Raw genomic sequence first — 20,348 nt, 5'->3', positions numbered from 1 at the left:
TTGTTCCCACAATAATCCTTGAAATAATTATTACTCTTTACTATTATACTCTATACTATTATAATAATATTATACTATTATACTCTTTACTATTATACTAATATACTATACTATTATACTATATTACTCTAATACTATTATATTATATAGATGAAAAAACTGAAGCTGAGAAAGTAACTGGTTCAGTGCCACAGCTAGCAAGGGACTGTGAGAATTTGAATCCAATACTTCTTGACTTCAAGCTCAAGAGCATATCAGTGTGGCACAGTGGAAGTAAATGTTAGATTTCAACTTAAATAAGACAACTCTGAGGTACCACTTCATACCTTTCAGATTATTTAAGATGACAAGAAAAGATAATTATAAATGCTGGAAGGGATTTAGGAAAACTGGGACACTGATACATTGTTGGTGGAGTTGTGAACTGATCCAATCATTCTGGAGAACAATTTGGAACTATGTCCAAGCTATCAAACTGTGCATACCCTTTGGTCCAGCAGTGCTTCTGATGGGTCTGTATCCCAAGGACATTATAAAAAAGGGGAAAAGACCCACATGTGCAAAAATGTTTGTAGCTGACCTTTTCATAGTGGCAAGGAACTGGAAACTGAGTGGATGTCCATCAGTTGGAGAATGGCTGAATAAATTATGGTATATGAATGTGATTTAATGTTACTGTTCTCTAAGAAACAACCAGCAGGATGATTTCAGAGAGGCCTAGAGAGATTTACATGACTTGATGCTGAGTGAACTGAGTAGAACCAAGAGAACACTGTACATAGTAACAATAAAATTATGTGATGATTAACTGTGATGGACTTGGCTCTTTTCAACAACGAGGTGATTCAGGGCAATTTTGATATGCAGAAGACCCACTTGTGACAGAGAGAGCCATCTGCATCTAAGACTATCAGGACTGAATGTGGATCATGACATCATGTTTTCACCTTTGTTGTTGTTTGGTATTGTTGTTGTTATTTGCTTACTTGTTTTATTCTTCTCATTTTTTTCCCTTTTAGATCTGATTTTTTATGTGTGTGCAGCATGATAAACATGGAAATATGTTTAGAAGAATTGCAAATGTTTAACCTATATTGGATTATTTGCTGTCTAGAAAAAGGGGGAGGTGAGGAGGAAGGGAGAAAAATATGGAATACGAGGTTTTGCAAGAATGAATGTTGAAAACTGTCTTTGCATATATTTTGAAAAATAAAAAGCTATCATAAAAAAAAAAGATTCTGAGTTCAAATCTCATCTTTGCCACTAACTACTTCTTTTATGTTGAACAAGTCACTTAACATCTCTGTGCTTCAGCTTCCTGATGTGTCAAATGAAGGTATTTTGTTGGACAGCCTCTAAGACTCACTTCTGATTGAAAATCTGTTTTTGTTGTTTGTTTTTTTAAGACTGCGTTTTCCCTTTCTAACTCAGGCTTGAAGTGAGGGAGCTATTCATGGTCCTGATCCCACACAGATCAATACCAGAGCTTTGATCTGTTCAAACTTCCTTGGTTCACCCATCCTTAGGTAAACTGATTTCCCCTTACTTCCGAAGGGTCACCATATTGATGCAGAATGTGTTGCCCCCAGTAAATACCATTCATGGCACTCTAGTTTAGAAGACACACTTCAAAAGCATCAGTTTCCCTGATAGCTGGAATTACAGGCATGAACCTTCTAAATTTGTTATCCTGTAGTATTTCCAAAGCAAATAGATTCATAATTAATCTAATCTTGCTACCCCCACACTGAGGCCCTATTTATTTTTAGTTCTCAACCATCCTTGTAGAGCTTCCATTCCAAGAACTTTCTTAGTACAGAGAAAGATGAAAATTATTTTTTTCACTACCTCACTATTAATTATTTTTCTATTATATTTGCCAGTATTAAGCCAATGTCACGGTGACTGTCTGTTTTGAAAACAACTTCTGAAACATAAATCTTGATAACCTTTAAAGCCATACCATCTGTTTACTGGCTTTTTCATGCAGTCAGAACTTTATGTAAAGCAAAGAAATGTAAACCTTTCCAGACCTTCTTGAAACTGATAATGTATTAGCATCTGCAAAGGTGGTAGAACTAAAGAAAGTCAGCTGAAGCTTCCTGTATTTTTTATCACATGGTGAGGAAGTTTTGCAAAGTGTTTTTAGAGCAAAGCCATGAAAGTCAGAATTCTATGACTTCAGTCTCAGATCACACACACACAAATATGTGTACACATATATACACACAATAATATACATGCATGCATATAAGATATTAAAAAATCTTGGAGAAATTGTAAGGTTTAATAACTTCAGCAGTATTGATGCTACAAAATTATAAAAAAAATTTGAAAGGTTAGTCATATTAAATGTTTAAAATAATGAAATGTTTTTTAATTTAATTGAACTTAATCACAGTTTTGTACTATATATCATTCTAGTTGATTTTTAAACTTTGTAAAAACTTTCATTAGCTACTGCTGAATTCCTGGAAAGATTATATTTGTAATATAAGCCTTGAGATCACCCCTTTCACAGAAGAGGAAATTTAACAAATGATAGTTTTGAGAAATAAGAAATAAATTTTGATGGAGACAGATCAAATGATCAATATGATCAAGCAAGGAGTCTAAGAAAGTGTCACACATACAATGCATAATGACAGGATGCCCCATCTTTTAAAAAGGAAAATAAATATTTTATAAAATAAAGACTCAAAATTAAGAATTAATTTAATTTCTTTTTTTGATGGGATTATTACATGAGGAAATGAGGAAAGTGCTATGGATATTATTTAGCAAATCTTTTGATAAAACATCTCATGCAATTTCAAGAAGATGGGGAGAGGTAGATGATAATATAAAAAGATAGATATGGAATTGGTCAGATGGCCGGACTTATGAAGTAATTTTTAATGCCTGAGTATATGGCAGGATGTCCTGAAGCAGAATGGCTCAAGGATGTGTAATTAATTCAGTGTCATTCAACATTTTAATCAATGACTTGGATAAAGGCCTTAAATGATTACTGGTAACTTTGAAGAAAGCAATCTTGATTTGCTCATCCAATCTGTATATGACACAAAATTCAGAGGGATAGCTAATGCACTTTATGATAGACTTAGGATCAAAAATTATCTTGATAGATTAGAGCATTATGTTAAATTGAATATAATGACATCTAGATGGAATAATCTTAAAATTTTGCACTAGGAGTGATAACAAATGCACTGAATGATAGAATTGAAATAAGAAATATCATCTTGATAGATTAGAACATTATACTGAATTCTAGCAAAGGGATAAAGGAAAAGAATAACATTTATATAGTACTTACTATGTGCCAGGTATTATGCTAAGAAATTTTTACAAATATTATCTCATTTCAGCCTCACAACAACCTGGGGAGGTAGGTACTATCATTACTCTTACTTTACAGTTGAAGAAACTAAGATAGACACTAACTGACTTGCCCATGGTTATACAGCTAGTCTCTGAGGCTGGATTTGAACTCAAGAAAATAAGTCTTCCTGATTCCAAGCCAAGTGCAATTTCCTATTAATTTAAAGGTCTAAAAGTTGAATAGTTTACCTTGAGAGATGGGAGATTCCCTTCTGAAGATTTTCAAGCAAAGACTGGATGGTTATTTTTTGTTGTTATTATAATAGGAATTTCTTTATGTATGTTTTAGTTTCAACAGCCACTGAGATTTCTTCTAACTCTCAAATTTGATGATTCTATGAAATGCCAATCAGAGGAACTTATATTCTATTGTTTTTTAGCTAGGGAGTGAAATGATCAGAACTATATTTGAGATATGTCTCTTTGATAAAATGCAAAGGATGGATTGGAGAGAGTAGACACTTGAAACAGGAATACCACTGAAGAAGTTATTTCAATAATCCAAGAAAATTGTGACAAGGGCTTATACTATCATTATGTGTTTATAAGAGAGAAGGAGATAAAATACAAGATATGTTGGTGCAGTAGAATTGATAAAACTTAGCAACTGGTTTTCTCTAACAGGACAATGAAAATGAAGTTAGTTAAGCACTGACTGTATATGACTAGAAGAATGGTGTGACTTTGAAAGTAACAAGGAAATTTGGAATAGGGATAACTCGAAGGATAATGATAGAGAAAGAATGAACTCTGTTTCAGGAGTGTTGTGTTTGAAATGACTTTGAGATGTCCTAGGCAACTAGGTATAGTGAATCAAGTGCAAGGCCTGCTGCTGGAAAGACATAATTATGAGTCAAATCTGGTCTCTTACACTCATTCCTGGGCAAGTCACTTCATCCTGTTTGCTTCAATTTCCTCATTTGTCAAATGAATTGGAGAAGGAAACAACAAAACACAACAGTATCTTTGCCAAGAAAACTCCAAAAAAGAATCATGAAGAGTCAGATAGAACTGAAAAAGTCACTAAAATTGAATGAGGTATCCAGCTGAAATGTTTAATAAATGGTGGGTGATATGGAGTTGGAGCTTAGGTGAAATATAGATTAGAAAAAAGATAGAGATAATGATAAAAATAGATATGAAATTCATTTGCAGATAGGTGATAATGGGAAATAATGAGGTGACAGAGAAAGAGAGAGAGACAGAAAGAGAGGAGAAAGAAAGAGAGAGAGAGACAGAGAGAGAGAAAGACAGAGAGAGAAAGAGAGAGAGAGAGAGAGAGAGAGAGAGAGAGAGAAGGAGAAGGAAGAGGAAGAAGAAGAGGAGGAAGAGGAGGAGGAGGAGGAGAAGAAGAAGAAAAGAAAAGAGAACCCTAGGGGAAAAAAAATCAGTGATTGGATTTGATATGTCTCATGAGTCAACAAAGAAGATTAAGAAAGAATTGTTGTATATATCAGAGAAGAACTAGGAGAGGGCAGTGTTATAAAGTTAAAAAAAATGGCCAACAAGCAGCAAAACAGAGAGATGATAATATATTAGATGACAAGTTGGTGAATTGTGTCAAATGTTTCAAAAAAGTAAAAAAAAAAAAAAAAAAAAAAGATGAAGAATGAGAAAAGGTTCTGGCCATTAAATGATTACTGATAATTTTAGAGAGAGAGTAGTTTCAGTAGTATGGTTGGATCAGAAGCCAGATTGCAAAAGTGAGTGTAGAGGGAAGTGGAAGCATTCAATATAGATAGGTGTTTTTTTTTTTTCTCCTCAAGAATCTTGGCTGTGATTTAGGATGTAGGAATGAAGGGAAAGAGTTATGGGATGATTATTTGAGAGGATAGCAGGATCAAGAGGATTGTTTTTAAGGATAAGAAAGACTTTGATATGGTTTTAAGAAGCAAGGGAGGAGCCAGGAAAAGGGGAGAGGTTGAAGATTAGGGAAAGAATTGGAATGATTTCAGGATAGAGATGGAAGAATTCAGGGTCCTACAGGTTTTTTTATTAGTTCAAGATTGATTTGCTGACCGTCATGTAAGTAATAAGTATCAGAGACATAATTTGAACTCATATCTTCCTGATTGAAAATGGAACATTCTTTCCTCTATAAGACAACTTGATAGTGAGTTCATGATCATCACTTTTTTGGAAAGAAGTGGTCTGACTTTGGATTCAGAAAAATTGGATTTAAATCCCAAATATGCATATTGCTTACCATTTTGAAGGGATAATGGGAAAGAGGGATAGAATTTGGAAGTCAAAACTTTAAAAAAATGTTAAACATTGCTTTACATGTTACCAGGGAAAAAATTAAATCTTATTTTTAAGAAGCCAAAAATAAACAAAGAATGAAAAAAAAAATTATAGTAAGTCACTTGGCTTTCCTGAGTCTCAATGGTCTCATCTGCATATTGGGAATAATAATACTTGTTCAGTCTTTCTGTCTCTGTCTCTCTCTGTCTCTCTCTTTCTCTCTCACACACATATATAAACAAAATGGTGATGTTATGAAGATTAAATGAAATAACACAGGAAAATCATTTAAACTGGGCAAAACACTGTACAAAATTGACCTATTAGTATTTGTGCCATTTCCTGCTGTGTTCTTATAAGTATGCTAAAGAATACTAATGAATATTTTACTTTTATATTATAATAAAATAATAAATAATAATAATAGTGCTTTAAAATTTACAAAGCACTTTAAATACATGATCTTCTTTGTGCTATAAACCACTCTGTGATATTACTCCCATAAGTATTGTTATTCACATATTGCAGATGAGGAAACTAAGACTCAAAGGTTCCCAGCACTATATTCTATTCACCACTCTACCTCTGTCAGATCAGTATGAAGTTTAATGAAGAATTTCAAAAATATTTTTAACTAGAACTATTGTTTAGAACACTTTTTGCAAGTAGTTTAAATAAAAATAACCTGGAAATCCTTAGTCCTACTTTTTGTGCTTTAGTTTGGAATCATCTTTACAGAAAGATTTTCTTATTTACTTGTAATTGGATGTTCAAAATTTTAAAAATTCTCATTAAAAGTCTGTAGGCTTTGATATTTTATCTTCCCTGGTTTTGAACTGAACTTGTGTCTGATGGAAGATTAATTTTGATTTAATGTCCTTCAATGCCTCTTGAGTCTATCTCTTCATGTGTTAAGGGAATAAACAGCAAATCCTGTCCCATAACTCCTAGCTGTTAAAATGTCCTTCACGTGAGTCATGGTAACATCTCTGGTTTTACTTTGGGGTTTTCACCTTTATGGTAGATACGTTAAAAATGAAGGATTTAGTAATATACAAGGATGTATTACTTCATACAAAGGAAAGCAAACTTAGAGATATTATTACCTCAAGAGGTGGCAGCAACTGGGATGTAAGAGGTTGAAAAGGAATTTGGGCAAACTGATAGATCAAAAATTCATGAAAACAGCTAAGAGACACTTAGCTATACTTTAAGTATGATATTGGAATAACCATGGCTTCCCTTGGGCATGCTAAATATACTATGGATCTAGGCTAAAATGGAAATTCCTAAGTTTCTAAGGCACTTGGATAATTCAATTTTTGGTTAAAAGTTACTGGGGCTGAATATAGAAAAGGTGCTATGATAAAGTAGAAAGACATCTAGATTATGGGTCTGCTAAGCAGCCATCTGTGTGATCTGGCGTATGGAACAATCTCTTTGGATCTCATTTTCCTCTTGTGTATAATAAAGGGTTTGATCTAGAAAAGGAATTCTTGACTTTTTTTGCATGTGACCCCTTTGACAGACTGATAAAGCCTATTGAGTATTATCTCAGTGTTGAGGGTACCTTGTTTCCAGTCACCCAGGACTATAATCAATACCCCCTTTTCTCCTTTGACTTAGCTACCACCATGGTCCAGAGCCTCATCACATCTCACCTGAATAATTGCAATAACTTACTGTTGGTCTCCTTGCCTCAAGTCTTTCCCTACTTTAGGCCTTCCTCCACTGTATTATCAAAGTGATCTTCCTAAAGCACATGTCTGATCCTATTATATATAACCCCCTAGCCCTTCTTTCCTAAATAAACATTTGGCAAATGCCAATGGCTTCCTATTCTTTCCAGGATCGAATGTACAATTCTGTAGTGTTCAAAGCCTTGCACAACCTGGCCCTCTCTTACAAGTCCAGGCTTTTTACATCTTCCCCCACCCCTTACATAGTCTTCAATTTAGCATACGATCTCCTAGCTGCTCCTTGAAGAAGGAAACAATTACTCCTGATTCCAGGCATTTTCACTAGTTTTCCCCCATACCTAAATTTCTCTTTTTCATCTCCATCTCCTGGTTTCCCTGACTTGCTTCAATTCTTGGTAAATAAGGCTTTCCTGATCTCTTTTAATGCTTATGCCATCATTCTACTTATTCATTTATTCATTAAGCAAGAATTTATTGTGTGTGTTCACTATGTTAGAAGCTAGCATTGGCTACAGAGACAAAAGTAAGACAATTCTGCTTTCAAAGAGCTAATATTGTTTGGGGTGGGAGTACATATCTAGAAACTTTCTATATTTACATAAGAAAAATTGTATATTTGCATCCTCATTGATGGAAAGAATGATTACACAAGGTGTCATGTATATTTGAAGGGAAGAATTGTGAAATCTTGGGAAAGGAAAGAAGTTCAGGACTCCAATTACAAGAGAATTATGGACTAAAATAGACTCTCTGCAGAATAGGGACTTTGAAGGAAGAGAAAGATTGGGAAGAAGCTGACATGTCAAAGAGCTAGCAGCTTCAGCATGGTCATGATTTCTATCTTGCCATATTAGGAACTTTCCCCAATTATCCTCATATTAGAGAATTTCTCCTTGGATAATATTGAGAACTCTTTACTGAGCTGAAATACATTGCTCCCTATAGAAGAATTCATTCAGTGTGTTTTGTCTGGTATGTTCTAATCTGTATAACTTCTCTGATTTCTGTTTGCTATTTGCTTGTATAAATGGGTTTGTTCATGATTCACTATTTATGATGGTCTTTGTGGTAACTGACATTTAGTTGAAAGGGAACCAGAACTTTTTGTATACCTTAGAGATACTCAGAAGGAAGTCACCAAGAAAGTGGCTTGAATCTTAGAATCACTTTTCATAGTAAATTGTCAAGATTGAGGTGGGTGAAATGATAGAGATATCTGTTCACACCTCCCTGTGAGTTACAAATAGACAAACCATTTTGAACCTACACGTGACCAACATGGACAATCTATATTCTACTTAAATATATATCCAAAGCAATTTTGGAAAGAAGAGGATATTCACAAATTGGGAAAGTTTTGATAGGCTAGTAGGAGACACTGGATCCAAAATTAGAAGAAGCCCTGAGTCCAAAGTGTGGAGTGAAAAGGAAATATATTCTAGGCATTGTGGACATGCTTTGCAAATGCTGATAGGATTAGGGATTGTTGTGTGGGTAATCAAATTAGATTGTCACAGTTCATATTTCTTGTTCATTTGGTGGTTTGTTTTTTTAAGTATATTTCTTGACTAACTTCTTTCTAGGTTTAGTCCACTTACTAAGTATCACAATGACTAATTCTTTTTAGGGTTAGTCCACTAATGTAATCCTTCACTAAAATTTCTTCTTTAAAAATTAGCCTACTTAATGGTATTGTAGCTTCATTAGGAATTTGTCACATGTTAATGAAATCTTCCTCTTTATTAATTGCTAAAATCTCTTTGCTAAAAATCCCCTATGAATTTAGCCCATTCTTAGTAGCATAATAAAATCTTTGCCTCTTGATTTTTTTTGGGAGGAAGGTAAGATCTCTAGAACAACCTTGATGTAGTTAATGAAACAATGACTATCCACATTCTATCTAGAGATGAGAGACATGAAGGTCAGAGAAGCAAAATCTCTTAGGGTCGTTCAGCTTTATATATGTGTGTGTATGTATATATGTATGTATGTGTGCATATGTGTGTGTGTGTATGCATCTAGGTAGAACAATGAATAACGTTCCAGACCTGAAATCAGGAAGACTTGGATTCAAATCTGACCTCAGGTAATAACTGTGTGACCCTGAGACATTCACATAACCTTATTTGCCTCAGTTTCCTCATCTGTAAAATCTACAAAGAAGGAAATGTCAAATCACTCTGGTATCTTTGCCAAGAAAATTACAAATGTGATCATAATTAGTTTACTGAACAACAAAAAAAACATGTATATGTACAATATGTACATGTATTTGAAAATATTCAATTTAAATAAATTATATATATGTACATATATACATACATATATATATAGAGAGAGAGAGAGAGAGAGAGAGAGAGAGAGAGAAGAGAGAGAGAGAGAGAAAGCATGATAAAATGATGTGTAGGCCTGAAAAGGGTCTATAATGCCCTATATAAAATCTGAGAGACAGAAATATATTCCTTCTATCTTATATCCATTAGATTATAAGCTCCTTGAGATCAGGGATAGTCTTTTGCCTGTTTTTGTATCCTCAACATAGTACCTGGCAGATAGTACTTATTGGTACTTAAATATTTATTGGCTTAATTGATTGGATTTATTTAATCACTGAAGCAAAATGAAGAGATTATAGACTGACAAGAAAAAGCAATGTATTTTGTAGTCTTTCAATTTTCTTCTCTTGTCTTTCCCCATGTCACCCCTTCCCTACCCACCTACCCAAAGCAATTACATTCCATCAGTATAAAGTAGTGAGATCAAAGTTATCATGTTTGAAAATGTTGAGGGCATTTTCTATTTGACATAAAAATAATTCAGTAAAAGCTCCCAAGTTTGAAAACTGGAACACACTTTCCTCAGCAAAATATTTGCATGTGAGAATAGATTTTTTTTTTTTTTTTTGCTCTGCATTCAAGTAACACTCTGTGTCTCCTCATTGATAATTGGCTCTTTGGCTTGCAAGAGCTTTCTGGTTTCAATTCATGCCTTCTCTTCGAGGCTAAAGATCTAACAGCCTCTCATTCAGTTCATTTGTAGTTTGTTCCATCAAAGAGCATACAGATCTCAGAAAATGTAAATGTGTCTTTGAGCTCATTTGCTGTCTCCCTTTTTATCCCCTGGATTATTGGTAATATAGTCACAGCAGAATGATGATTAGAAATGAATTTATCTGCTTCAGCCATTTACATTGCTCATTCTCCACCCTAGGGAACAAAGTTGAAATAAAGGTTCTTTGTTATTTTTAGCCTCTTTTTTGAACACGAATAATGAAGTTTGTCTTCAAAGAGAGACTCCTTGGAAATAAGACACATTTGGGTAAGTTATAAAAAATGCACATTTAAGATGGTCATCGGAAATAAGCATTCTTTGAGAATGTCAAGTATGAGTCCAAATAACCCTAGAGAGGTGGTGTGCCAGCATTGTAAAAAAGAACACCAGATTTGGGGGTTAGAGGACGTAGATTAAAATCCAAATTCTTCTACTTATTACTAGTATGGCTTTAAGAATAATTTAGCTTTTCTGTTTTTGTGTTTTCTTATCTCTAAAACAAAACAATTGAAATAAATTACTCGTAGGATTCTTTCTAACTTTTAAATTAATTTTTTCCCTCTATCTTAGGGGCATCTAGGTGGTTCAATAGATAGAATACCAGGTTTGGAGTTAGGAAGACAATTTCCTGAGTTCAGATCTGGCCTCAGACACTTACTAATTATGTGACACTGGACAAATCACTTAATTCTGTTTGCTTCAGTTTTCCCATCTGTAAAATAAGTTGGAGAAGGAAATGGCAAAACATTCTAATATCTTTGCAAGAAAGTCCTAAATGGGGTCATAGTTAGATATGATTAAACAACTGCAACAACCCCCTCCTTAATATAATATCTTTCATCTTTAGAGTATAAGTTATATAATTTGTTGTATTTGTTTCCCTGATACTTAGCACAGTGCCAAGATATGTAGTAAATGCTTATCCAACTAAATTTGTGATCCTATTCTCAGAAATTGAGATAATATAATAATAATAAGATAATAAAATAATCAGTTAAGTAGAATAGTGGGCCTGAAGTCAGAAAGACCTGACTTAAAATTTAAAATTGTTAGACATTTACTAGCTGTGTGAATCTGTACAAGTCACTTAATCTCAGTTTCCTTATCGGTAAAATAGGGATGATAATAACACCTACCTCCCAGGGTGTTTGTAAGAATCAAATGAGACAATATTTGTAAAACAGTTAGCAAAGAGCCTGTCAGGGAGTACTATATAAAGTTGTCATTATTATAACAGATTATGAAAGGACATCGACAGAAGAGCTTTATAATCTTGGGCTATATTGATCCATGACTAACTTATACTGTGGGAAAGGCTCAACATCTCTTCTATAAGTCAAGAAGCAGAGTGGTCTAATGAAAGGGGACCTAGGTTTGGTATCAGAGGCCCCAATTTGAATCTCAATTCTGTTATTTATTTTTAGTCAGTCAATAAAGTCTGATGAAGTGTCTGCTATGGGCCAGACCTTGTGTTAAGTGCTGGGTATTCAAAAAGAGGCAAGAAATGGTCCCTGTTCTCAAGGAGCTTACAGTCTAGTGGAGGAGACAACAAATCTAAATTCAAACTATATATCAGATAAATAAAAAGTGAATTAGGGAGAGAAGGCACTAGAATTAATGAGACTAGGAACTTATTACTTTCGTAATTCCCAGAGAAACACTCATCAGGATTAGGATCTGTCTGGTTTCTTCATGTGCAAAATAATGTTATTGGACTAGGTGATCTCTAAGGTCCCTTCTAGCTATAAGCTCTATGACTGTTTAAGCATTATATAAATATGATTTATTATTATTATTATTGCTGTTCTTGTTAGATAAGAGATACCTACAATCATAACAATCTTAGCAAGGATCTCATTTCATTCATTCATTCAATTCAAATTATTAAGTACCCATTAAGGAAATGGTTGGTTGCTGTCCTTAGTCCTTCAAGAAGACTAAAAATAACATCACTATTTTAGAGTTGAGTTACAGTGTCCAACTATGGTTGAGCAGACCAATATGAGCTTCGAACTCTCTGAAACAGGTCAGACACAAAGAACATCTGGGGTGGCTTTCCTAACTGTGCATTTTATGTTTTTTTCTGAGCTAATTCAGTTCTGCTTTGCTCATAGAGCATAGCACCTTCTCTGATGAGGGCACGGTGTGCTGGGCAATCCTGTGCCAGTGTCTCCCCGTCATAAATCAGCTCTAAAGTCCCTAAGAGAGATCTTGAAAGAGAACTTGTATTGCTTTCTCTGACCATCTTGTGAGTGCTTGTCTTATGTGAATTCTCTACAAAATAATCTTTTTGGCAAGTGTGCATTTGGCAGTTGAACAAGGTGGCCAGCCCAAGGAGTTGTGCTCTCTGCAGTAGAGTTGTAATGCTTGGTAGTGTGAGAAAGGACCCCAGTGTCTGGTTTCTCATCCTGCCAGGTGATCTTCAGAATCTTCCTAAGACGATTCAAATGGAAGTGATTCAGTTTCCTGACATGGACATTCACAGGCATACAACAGTAAGATCAGAATAATGGCTTTGTAGACCTTCAGTTAGGTAGTCAATCTAAAATCCTTCCTCTCCCATACTATTTTTTAAGGAGTCTCCCAAACCCTAGAGTTCTCTCTGACAATGTGTGTGTCAATCTCATTACAAATACAAAAACTAAAGCAATCTCCACCCTCAAAGAGACTCACCAAAACTCCTGAAGCAGAGTGGTTGCAAGTGATTAGTAGCCCTTATTTACAGAGTTGAAAACTGAAGTCAGAAAAGTAAAATGATTTGGTTGGTTCACCCAGCTAAACCTTATATCTTAGCTACAAATCCAACATGCTGTATTCACTACAGCAACCCACTCCTCAAGTTTGGTGTGACATTCCTAGGGTCTCACATATATCCTATTTCTTTAATTCTACACTGTTGTTCAAACATTTTGGTTGGGTTTGATTCTTTGTGACCCCATTTGGGATATCCTAGCAAAGATCTTAGAGTGGTTTACCATTATCTTTTCCAGCTCATTTTACAGATAAGAAAACCAAGATAAATGGGGTTAAGAGATTTGCCACAGCTAGGTCACACAGGTAGTAAATTTTTGAAGCTAAATTTGAAATCACAAGGATAAGACTTCCTGATTTTGTGTCCAGTATTCTATCTACTTGTCATCTAAATGACCATTTCTATAAGCATTGTACCCCACTGTACACAGTGGGACCAAGTAGCTCAGTAGAGTCCATCAATTCCACATGCAAATAAGACCATTGCAGAAGCCTTTTTAAGCCTTGTGACCTTTATTTCACTAAACATTAGGTCAATGTGAGCCACCCTTTCAAAAAAAAGAATTGTTCAAAGAAGTATCTAGAGGATGCATGTGTACACAGATACACAAAGAAGTATCTAAAAGATGCATGTTCTAAGTACACATTGTACTTAGAAGTGTTCATCTTTTCTTTGCTCCGATAGGTTTTCTTTTGTTCTCTGCCATGCAGTGTTTACTTTTTTTTCTTTTTTCTCTCCCACGTCCCCAAGAAAGTTACAATTAAGCATGAACACATTTATATATACATACATACAAATATTTGTATATGTACATATATACCACAAGTAAATATACATATACATACTGATACTGGTATTATTTTTAGTGAAATATCATGGTACAAACTGCTCCTCAAATATTCCCAAACTGATTGGTCAGAAGGAGAGGGAAAAAAATTAGAAAGAAAGAAGCAGTAGAAGAAAACACAAAAAGCAGCAAATAATGGAAAAGGAGAGGGTAAAAAAGAGGGAAGGCAAGAAGAAAGAAGGAGAAGGAATAAAATCAGCAAGGTAAACTGCAGAAGGCAGAGAAGAACCAGATGTATCCAAGAGAGAAATCCTTTTCTCCCAGCCCACCATTAATTCTAGATAACCACATGCCTTTTTTTTTTTTAATCCTAATTAACTAATCATCAAGACCACTTACAGAAGTGGTATCAAATCATCTTCTCATGTTGTAAAATATTACAAAAGAGCTCCATGTATCAGAAGCCTTAATTCCTTTTGAAAGCTCTTAGCGAATTATTACCAGGGTAGGAAAAATTTTTAAAAGACTATATCATATTGAGTTGTGGTTTCATAATTACATCCACAACCTACTCTCCCTGGCACTAACTTCCTTTTGTCCACACTCACTTGCCTTTAGAAAGAAGATTTAGAATCTATTCAGATATCTAAATGGATTTATATTCCTTTGAATGTCACCTCAGGCAGAGATGATAAACCAAGACTGAATTCCATCAAATTGACTATTGGAGAAATTGTACATTCTGAAGTTGAAGCTATGGTCCATTCTATAATCTTAAGCACGCCATTTGGAGGATTTTGCCTCTCATACTTCCTCTAGCACTTAACTTAAAAACTTTCTAATGTACTTATCAAATAATATTATATGGTATTAAAGATCTCATAAGTGAACATCTTTCAGTGGAAATTGGATGGTAACTGCTCAAGAAAGTTGAAAAAGATCCAAGCTTGAATTAAGAGTTGGATTAGATTATATACCTCAACAACGATACTGTTTGAGGATGTATTCTGATGGAAGTGGATCTCTTCGATAATGAGAGCTAATTCAGTTTCAACTGATCAAGGATAGACAGAAGTAGCTACACCCGAAGAAAGAACATGGGGAAATGAATATAAACTGCTTGCATTTTTGTTTTTCTTCTCGGGTTATTTATACCTTCTGAATCCAATTCTCCCTGTGCAACAAGAGAACTGTTCGGTTCTGCACACGTATATTGTATCTAGGATATACTGTAACCTATTTAACATGTAAAGGACTGCTTGCCATCTGGGGAGAGGGTGGAGGGAGGGAGGGGAAAAATCGGAACAGAAGTGAGTGCAAGGGATAATGCTGTAAAAAATTACCCTGGCATAGGTTCTGTCAATAAAAAGTTTAAAAAAAAAAAAGAGTTGGATTAGATTAACTTGGAAGTAACCTCTATGAGAAAATATAATTTTAGGATTATATGAGAGATTAAGTTATTCTGCTGGTTTGTTACGCTCTTACCAGATTTATAGCTCCAAGATGGTTTCTTTGTTTTGCTTAAGTAGTAATAAGACACACTGAAATTATTATTGTGAGGTCACTTTCAGGGACTGCTCATCGAGAAATATTCATGCCATTTGTGATCTAAGACCAGTACAAAGCAGAAATATTCCTTGATCTCAATTACTTTCGTTCCTTAAATCATAGATCTTTTTTCAACTAGAGAGTGAAATTCTGTGAAATATATAAGATTCTTAAGGACAGATGTGATTTGTATCAATTTGCATTGAATCTGATAGGTATCTAATCGTAGCCATCACTACCAATTAGATGAGAAAGCTGAAGATTTTTTTAACATAGAGGGACCTAATTGGCAGTGAGAAAATGTATTCTGCATTGAAAAGGAAACATGATAGTTGCTTAGAAACAAATGGATGGAAAAGAATATTACACCAATTAAAGAGCTTACAGGGAAACCAGGATGTTGTTGTGGGTGATCCTGACCTCCCTCTAATTGTTCATTTGGACTCACAAGGGATGCTTATGGGATTATAAAACATTTCTTGGGAGTTCGGGGTGGAGATTCACTGGAAGTACCAGGTACCCAAGTTCTAGTGCAAGTAATCCAAACTCTATAGATTTCAGTTTTCTCACCAATAAAATAGATGGATTGGAGTTAGATATCTCTAAGTTATTTTCCAGTTACCTTGAATACTTGACGGATCTGTGATTTTGTTCATGTAAGTACTTAAATTTGAATGCAGATCAGAATTTGTCTCCTCCTTAGCAAATGATTTTTCTTAAAAATTAATTTATTTAAAATTTGAATACAAAATAGAAAAATAAAAGAAAACATTGCTATGCATACAGCAGAACATAAGAAAGGATTCAAAATATGAGACAATAAATTTCTATTTCAAGAAAGCCTATATAATAAATGATACACATTGTACTTAGAAGTGTTCATCTTTTCTTTGCTCCGATAGGTTTTCTTTTGTTCTCTGCCATGCAGTGTTTACTTTTTTCTTTTTTCTCTCCCACGTCCCCCAAGAAAGTTACAATTAAGCATGAACACATTTATATATACATACATACAAATATTTGTATATGTACATATATACCACAAGTAAATATACATATACATAGATATCTATAATCATATACATATATGCACATATACATCTATGTAAGATCATACTACTTTTGTCTGTTCTATCTCTAAATATGTAACATCATCTTTCATAAGTCCAAGCCTTTCCATATTTTTCTAAATCCACCTACTCATCATTTCCTACATCACAGCACTATTCCAACTTTATATTATCTGATTATTTTAAATAGTCTAAAATATTGATTAATATGACTGACATAGAGTATAATTACCCTATTTTTTTCTCTTATGAGTAAGTCTATTTTATCTTTTACTTTGTCTGAGAACAATGATTACTACCCCTATTTTTTTTCCTAATAAATTCTACCCCTGATCATTGTTATCATGTTTCCTTATTTCTAAGTTTCTTCTCTCTTATTTCCAATCCCTGCTGACTCCTAATTACTTGTTACCTTGATTTGCTATTACTTAATATACCATTTCCCCACCCCCGCCACAAGGATTCCTCTTTTATCCTCTCCAGCCATCTTTCCTTTCCTCTTTATCCCATTTCCATTAATATACACTCTTTATATATGCTGCCTAATCTTATTCCTGCCCCCTCTTATTTCTTTATAAATTTAGAAGACTTTTATACCTTTCTAGATATATATGCATTATTCCCTTCTTAACACATTCCCAATGTGAACAGGAGTCCCAGGACTACAAGGCCTCCTCTCTCATCTAATTCCTCTGTGTCAGTTCTTATTCTCGCAACTCATTTATATCACATAATTTTTTTTCCCTTTTTCTACCTGTTTTTTCCTTCTAGAATCATATCATACTTGGCTCTACTCCAATCTTTCTTTTAAACTCTCTAATTATTAGTGGCAATATTAGACATATGATTTACTTTTCCACATATAAAAAACATAAAGTTTGTCATTTTTGAATCTTTTGAATTGAGTCTTTGATGCTTACCTTAAATTTCTCTTCATTCTTACATTTCAATTTTCTATCAAATTCAGGTTGTTTTTTGCAACAAAATCCTGAAAGTCTGACAATTCATTGAGTGTCTTTTTTAATGTTTAGAATTATGTTTAACTTTGCTAAGTGTGATATTTTTAGCCAGAAGTTTAGTTTTTTTCCTTCCCTTTCTTTTCTTTTCTTTTTAAATAGTGTTCCAAGACCTGTAGTCTTTTACATAGCTGCTGCTAGGTCTTGTGTGATTCTAACTGTGGTTCTATCATATTTGAATTGTGTTTTTTTTTTCCTTTATTTTTAATTAAAGTCCTTTCTCCTTTGATCACTTGTTCACGTAGTTTTCAAAGTCATTTTCTTTTTTAAGATTCTAGATTTCTTTTTCTGGTTGGCTGACTCTCTTTTCTTAATCTTTTCACAATGTTCTTGATTTGTTTTTTTAAAAACATAGCACCAAATGCAATGTTTACATTGAAGAAACAACAAATCCATTCAACTGTGGAATTAGAAATATGGGTTATCAGGGCTGTGCTGATAAGTTTCTCACAATTGGTTCTCTGAAATATTTTTAATTTTAATTGGCATTATTAGCCTTTTCTCTATCTTCTCCCTGCCCCTGCTTTTTCTTAAGAGAGACAAAAAAAGAAAAATAGCAAAACAATAACTCAAGCAGTGTTTTTTGGATCTGGAGGTGTAGGTGTTCATACTGAAAATATAACAATCAGTTCCTGAGACTTGATAAAAGCACCATTCTAGCTGTATTAGTTATTAATAAAATCACAATTTTTTGGTGAGGAAAGAAAGTAACCATGACAGTTATTACTGAGTTATTTCATCATATCTGACTCTCCATGACCCTATTTGGGGTTTTTCTGCAGAAATACTAAAGGGGTTTGCTATTTCCTTCTCCAGCTTATTTCACAGATGAGGATCTGGGGCTAACAGGATTAAGTGACTTGTCAAAGGTCACACAGGTAGTAATTTTCTGACACCAGAAAACTTCCAAAAATGAATCTTCTGGACTTCAGGCCCAAGGCTCTAACCATTGTGCCACCTAGCTTCCCAGCAAAGAGAATTGTTCTATTAAAAAAAAAAAAAAAACAGACTACGGTTTTTATTTTCATTGAGTCCATCATTGTTGTCTAAAGGGTCTTGCCTTCCCTTTCCCAATACCTTTTCCTATCCCCTAAATTTCTCTTTCAGAGCAAGTTATGGTGAAAGAGCAAAGTGCATCATCAAAAACATATTTTGAGGAATTTTATTTTGTTTTTTTGGCAAGCATGAATGTAGAGACAGCCAGCTTATTGAGGAAAAAATCTGCATATGTGCCAGTTTCTTCTTTTATGAATTTGATAAATTTTATTTTATGATAGCTGATGAACATAAAGTACTCCCCCGTCATAAACAAAATATATTTTCCAAAACTATTAAATGATATTCTGGCATTTAAAGGCCATTAGAATATATCTCCCACATAGCTTCCTTTTTTTTTTTTTTTGGTAAATATTCTTTTACTCCTTAACTAATAAGCAGTTATTTTTCTCTCTTCCATTTGCCCAAATGAGGAAAAAATAAAACCCTTGTACCCAATATACATAGTCAATATGCATATTTAAGAAAAACAGATGACCTCATTTGGCCATCCCAAAAATGTATTATCTCATTCTGTATCTTAAGTATATTGCTTTGATACGCACCCTTTAGTTTCTTGATCTTGCACTTCAAAGAGAGAATTGCTATAAATTTTTGGTTAATATAAGTTCCTTTTCTCTTTCTTTGATCTCTTTGGGGTGTAGTACTAAAAGTAACATCACTAGGTGGAAAGGGTGCAATGTCATTAGACATTTTAAGCATAGTTCCAAATTGCTTTCCAGAATGGATGTACCAATTCAAAATTCCACATTGTATTAATATACCTGTTTCCCCTCAACCACTCTAATATTTGTCATTTTCCTTTTTTATAATGTTTCTTAATCTGGTTTTTATTTTAAAATTATTAGTGATTTGAACATTTTTTTTCATATAACTAATGATAACTTGGATTTGTTTCTTTGAAAACTGCCTGTTCGTATCCTTTGACCATTTATCAATTGGAGAATCATTCTTATTCTTATAAATCTAATTAAATTTCTTATAAATGTTATCACAGAAAGTTCTGCAAATTTTCCCAGTTAACTGTTCTTTTATATTTTTAATTACATTGAATTTCTTAGCTAACTTTAAAAAAAATTATCTAATCAAAATAATTCATTTTATTTCCCATGATATGATTATTAATTTTTCCTTATTCCTCTAATTTGTTTATGATGTGACATTTTATATCTAAAGCATATATTCATTTGAAATTAATTTTGGTACATAGTGTGAAGTTTTGATTTAATCTGATTTCTGCCAGATCGCATTTAAGTTTTCCCAGCAGTTTTTGCCAAATAACCCAGGAGTTTTCATCAAATAAATATGTCCAATTATAATCCTTAGTCTAGGTTAATTTGCTTCTATATATCATGTATGTAAGTTATTCTACTAATCAACATTTACTTTTTAAGCAGTACTGAAACATTTTAATGATTACTACTTTGTGGTAAAGATCTTTTATTACTATGCCCAATTTTTTTTTTCATCGTTCCCATTGAGATTCTTGAATTATTTTTTTTCAAATGAATTTCATAGGTTTTGTTCTTAGACCTATAATATATTCCTTTAGCAATTTGCTTGACATGAAATTGAATAAGCTGATTTAGTAATATTGTCATTTTTATTGTATTGACTTGTCTTATCCATGGGCAAGTAATATTTCTCCAATTATTCACATTTAGTTCTGTAAAAAAATATGTATTGGTAATTGGTTGAAATTATGATTTCAGACAAAGCAACAATAAAACATACATGTACAAA

The sequence above is a fragment of the Antechinus flavipes genome, chromosome 5 (genome assembly GCF_016432865.1).
Source record: "Antechinus flavipes isolate AdamAnt ecotype Samford, QLD, Australia chromosome 5, AdamAnt_v2, whole genome shotgun sequence".
NCBI lineage: Eukaryota > Metazoa > Chordata > Mammalia > Dasyuromorphia > Dasyuridae > Antechinus > Antechinus flavipes.
Note: the sequence above shows the minus strand (reverse complement) of the source record.